Raw genomic sequence first — 5,594 nt, 5'->3', positions numbered from 1 at the left:
TTCTGAAGGATCACGTGACACTGAAGACTGGAGTAATGATGCTGAAAATTCAGCTTTGCATCACAGGAATACATTTTACAATATATTAAAATAGAAAACGATTAAACTGAACAACATTTCACAATATTACTGTATTTTTGATCAAATAAATTCAGCCTTGAAAATTATAAGAGATGTCTTTCAAAAACATTACATAAGGTAGTAAACCTGACCAATATCTTTACTTCCTGTTGGGGTCCTTTTATAAGCCAATATAGTCCACTACATGGGATACATGGGAATTGGAGATAAAATATAAACTTTTCAAAGACTTCAAGTAAAATTCAGGATTTGAAACCACAGAAACCACACCCTATCTCATAATGCCCATACATAGTATTTTAGCCACATCATTCAAGTAGGTCATGACAATATTAATTTTTTTTTTGTGGGGAATCTGTAATTTTTTTAGAATTCTGTTTGTCAGCACTAGCGGCGTAAACATTAAACACTTAAGCTTGTGGCACTAAGGCTACGTCCACACAAAGCCAGAGCTTTCCCTATCCGATCTTTTTTTCCCCCTCGTCTCAAGAAATATCTGCGTCCACACGAAACTGACCCAAAACTATGCATGCCAGATGCCAGACCAGTACGTGGCGCTGTAATTCTGCCACAGAGATACACTAAAAACAGAGAAGGGACTATGCGAGCGGTGTCTGACAAGGGGCGAGACGTGGGCTGATGACGTCATCGTTTCAGAAAATATACGGATTCGCTGTCCACACGAAAACGCAAGGGTGGCGTTTTTAGATTTATCCACTCTGGGACCCGGTTTCAAAAAATATCCGTTTCACTCTCCAAAAATGCCGGATCCGTGTGGACGAAACGCCTATACGATACAAAATTTATGAGTATACAGCTAAACGCGTCTCTGTGTGAACGGGGCCTAAGGCCATGTCCACACGTACACGGGTATTTTTATAAACTTATCCCACACCTGACCCTAACCTTAACCAGTGAAATTGACTGCACGTAGGGACTGGTGCTGAATAGAGTGGTAAAGAAAGTTGCAGTTCAGGAGATAAACAGTTAATAAGATTATACGATATGAGATCGTTCCGTAACTCCCCAACCGGACCTCACCGGACAATGGCACCTTTTTAGTTACACCCAGCATCACTACCCCCTCCTACCCTGCGAATTTCGAGCCCCGGGACGCCCCCGTTGCTTAGAAAAAAGCGATAGAGTGAAATCTTTCCCCTGCGCTGCGCTGCACTGCGCTGGGACGGCTCGCGGGAGAGCTCGTGGGTGATTCCCGTTTATATCATTAAGCATAATGTGGGCCCTGTCTGGCAGTAGAACTTTTGTCACGCATTTCCGAGGTTCTGGGTTCTAATCCACCCTCGTGTAGTTTTTTTTCTCTCATTAAAAACAAAGGTGTTCATCAGTGATTATATATCAAGAGCAGGGACATGTTTGTGTGCATTTTGTTTTGTGCTTTTACCAGAACAAAGCGCACGATCGTCTGTGTGAAGACTGCGCATTGTGCACAAGTGCAAGAGAGAACTGATAACAGCAGCAACGAGCGCTCGCCATACCACATTCCAGCGATAGATCGCCTGTTATTTAACACAGACCAACGAATTTGTTATCCAATGGAGATGTTTCTTTAGGTACATCCCTGCGTGCCGCGAGATGCTGCAAAAAGTGGTGGGGGGTCGTGGGGAGCATTTTTTGTTCGTTAAAATGTGTTTTTTTTAAGTAACGACCAAGCGGCCAGCAGCAGACAGTGAGCTGATCATAGCCTATGTTTGATCAATTTAGCCTTCTCAAATCAACATGACTTGCCTAAAATAAAATCTATAGAAAAAATTCAAGCATATCACAATGTTAGTTTAAATGTTTAAACGATATAAATGTGCGCTATTAGGCGCATATCTAATCGTTTGTGTGAAGAGTGGAAGCTTAAGGCGCTTTGCAGGACATGGAGGCGCCAGCGCGATCACTCACTCTAATTTTTTTCTTGATAGTGGAAACAACTTAAAATACGCCTTAATTTTTGCTCATAAAGGTAGGAGTAATACATTCGGAAAAGGGTCTACTTTTATTTGTGTGCATTCACAATATCAACAACACGTTGTGCTTTTATATAATAAATAGGAAAACAGAGGATGCGCTTGCCGTCTCGTCTTGAACAGGAGCGCTTCACAATGATGAACCGAAACTCAACGAATTGAGTCACAGATATGATAAATATATATGATAAATAGATCTATAGATAGCTTTAAATTACTACTTTAAAACGAAATAATTCAAATCGAAAACAAAAACTCTTTCATTATGTAATCCGTAAAGATGCATTTCTCTCTAAAGGCACGTCCAATGAGGAGATGACGAGTCATTTTTTCATCACCATCTAAACTATAAAAATCAGGAAAAGCCTTAAACAGGCCCGATTATATTTTTTCAGATTTTTATGTTGCTCTGCTCTAAATACCTTAAAATTTAAAGGAATTGCTGCAACGCAATTTTGTCTTATATGTGAATTATTTATTATATTTATTTAGATACTGATTTTAGTTGGTCTAAATTAAGTAGGTTAGGCACAAATTTGCTTATATGGGTTCCCTTCTAGACATGAGCTCTGTGTGTTTGTATATGCTTCATAACCGTGCACCCCAGGGGGCCCGTCGTAATAGCCTGCACTGGGGCCCGTCATTACTAAGTTACGCCACTGCAGGCAGGTGTTTTCAAAAATGTTCCATTTCAGTGACCTGGTGCTGCGTTTGCGTGTGGACGAACAGCCAAACCGCGTAGAAAAAGCTGCGGTTTTAAAAATAACCTCGTTCATGTGGACAGGGCCTAAGGCTCACCTGAAGCAGAGCAGCACTCAGGTAGCAGCAGATAAATGCTGGTGTGATGGCAGCGTGGCCTCCTTGGAGCATATTAATGGCAAAAAGAAACAACAGATGACCTGGAACCACCAAGAGGAACAGCACCCGTGCCGACTTCGAGTTCACACCTGAGGGGAAATGGCACGAGCCAAAGGTAAGTTAATTTTTCAATTATTTTAAAAAGGTCAAAATGACATTTTTTCATTTTCAAAGGTGGTTCTTTACTAGTTTCAGGCCTCTCCTTCAATGCAAATCTACAGTATTTTTTTGGTGCAATCATTGTCTAACCACTTAAGAAAATGAATGGCACACCCCTTCTCAAAATACAGCACGGTTTCAGATATCACTCATGTTTGTAGCACAAATGGTGCAGATGATTAATGTGCTGAAGTGCAAATATCAGGGTTCATGCTTTGTTCAGCAAAAGTGAAGCTTGACTTAGCAAACACTACTAATTACCCACTTTATCTCAAGAATCTGAAGGAGTGAATTCATCTGAGGTGCACAAATAGTTTGACAGTGACCTCACCTGAGGAGAAGAATGTGGCACAGGGGTTGGGCCAGTGCTGTCTCATCTTATAGGGCAGGACTCCAGGTACGCTCCACAAATGAAGGTAGGTGGAGATCCGACTGGCCTGGATGGCCACCAGATTCCCCCCCACACCTGAAAAGTTCAAAAAAGAAAGAATGTGAGAGCTTTCCAATCATTACACCATTACGGTTCTCATATTCACCTCAGTCACAAATGAAACGTGTGTTGGAACGCAGCATGCGGCTAGGGGAGTACTGTCTGTACACTGACATTTGTCAAATATACATTGTAAGCATATCTTCAGAGTATTTTGTTCACAATTAATAGCTTTTCCACATTGTCGCTCGATGCAAAACTGGCAAATGACGCTCTATGGGGAATATTACAGCAGGAGGGCATTCCTTGATATGAATATCAAACTAGGTAATGAGGTATCAAATTAGTCTTCCTGAATCACAGCCACCTTGTGTTCCTCATTAAGGGCAGTTTGTCTCAGGATTGAGCTGGAAAAAGCCAGATCCAGATAAACAACTAGAGAAGACGTCAGAGAACTTTTTGGCTGAGAAATCACAGCTACTACTGGGTTAGGCCACTTTTACTACTCTGACATGCTCTATTCCCATTGGGATGCGTGTAGTTTCCGCCAACATACTGTTGAGTCATCGTTCGAGAGGGACGGGACGTTGGTAGAGCACATGTGCAGCTGGGTAGGAACGGAACCAGCGAGGGGAAATCTAAACCAGATTTCTAAAGTTGACAAATCACCACAAGTGATATTTTATGTAAAACCAAACAAACTCTGCCTCAGCTGGGGTTTTTAAGTCTATTAGTAACTCCCATCAAAATACTTGACTTCTTTCATGTACAATAAAATGCCGCCAATGAAAGCCAGTGCTCTGATTTATTGCGATGATTTGGAATGAGATGGTTTTATTTTGGCAGCGCAGTCCAATTGTCTCCCTGAATCCACGAATTGAGTTCCAAACGCAGAAAGAGATGTGATCAGTTTTACTGTAATGAGAAGTTGAAGTGGGAAAAGGGCCTTAAATTAAGTTTCTGAACTTGTTTTTCAGGTTTGCTGTTACTCTGTATTGCCTACTGTACATTCAGCATGGTTCTGAGTATGTTCTGAGTGTTATATGCAATATGTCTATAGGACGTTTCCTATCAGATGTGAAATAGACGTTTAGAAGATGTCTTTAAGATGTTTATGAATTAGAGTGTATGTAAAACTGACATCTTAAAGACGTCTATCAGATGTTTGTACACAGCAGATGCTTTCCAGATGAAGTGATCTATAACAGACGTCTTGCAGACGTACGTGTGCCATCTGGGATTGACATTTACTCACCGTTTATGACTGGTGTGAAGACCGCCATGCCCTCAAAGTTCGGATCGCTCACAGTCTTATCAAGAATAAGGCCTCCAAAACTTAAATTGGGAAGAGTTTCATGATTAGTTGACCCACAAATGATATTTCTGTTGTTATTTTATGTTTCCAAACCTGTTCTTCCATGAAACACAAAAAAGTCTTGGTCAGAAAACATAATTTGCTAATGTAACTTCATTGGAATTAGGGTATTTTTAAATTAACCAATTAAGTAGCATTAAAGTGATTTTACATGGTTCCCTGAAAGGATTCATTGAATTCAATATAATATATCTGTTATTATATTACTGAGGTTGTACTAGCTAGCTACACAGCAAACTAATAGCTAGAAACTGCACATAGTAGCATGCTAATATGCTAGTTTCCAGTAATGTCAAAAGCAATAGTCATTTTCAACATTAATTAGTTCTATATATTGTAATGTAATCTAGTAGATTACACATTTTAGAGAAATACATTAATCAGTATTTTAGAAGAGAAACACACACACACACACACAAACTAATGACTGAGTAAATTGGACAGTCTCTTTTTTTTTTTCTTTCTTTTTTTTCCAGGGAATTCTAAGTACAAAAACTTGAATGTCAAAATTATGTCAAATCTAATCAACAAGTTTCCCATACCTTTAAGGCAACTAATTTTTATTAGTTGATCAATTTTTTTTATGATTGAGAGTACATTCTAAACAGAGCAATTTAGATAAGTCATTTTGGAGTAATCTTCCATAAAGATTTATATCAACTGATTGATTTTTTTTTTTTTTATATAATTTCCATTAACTTTTCCAGATCTAAAAAAA

At 39.4% G+C, this 5,594-nt stretch overlaps 1 protein-coding gene across 7 annotated transcripts in view; it reads right to left on the bottom strand.

The window, feature by feature from the left end:
• LOC107697954 (solute carrier family 41 member 3) overlaps positions 1-5,594 on the bottom strand; it is a 64,951-nt gene that overhangs the window by 5,117 nt on the left and 54,240 nt on the right. The window lies entirely within an intron of this gene.

Source organism: Sinocyclocheilus anshuiensis, unplaced genomic scaffold, assembly GCF_001515605.1.
Source record: "Sinocyclocheilus anshuiensis isolate Anshui unplaced genomic scaffold, SAMN03320099.WGS_v1.1 scaffold78, whole genome shotgun sequence".
Classification (NCBI taxonomy): Eukaryota; Metazoa; Chordata; class Actinopteri; order Cypriniformes; family Cyprinidae; genus Sinocyclocheilus; species Sinocyclocheilus anshuiensis.
The sequence above is the reverse complement of the archived record's forward strand: the minus strand, read 5'-3'. Positions and strand labels throughout refer to the sequence as shown.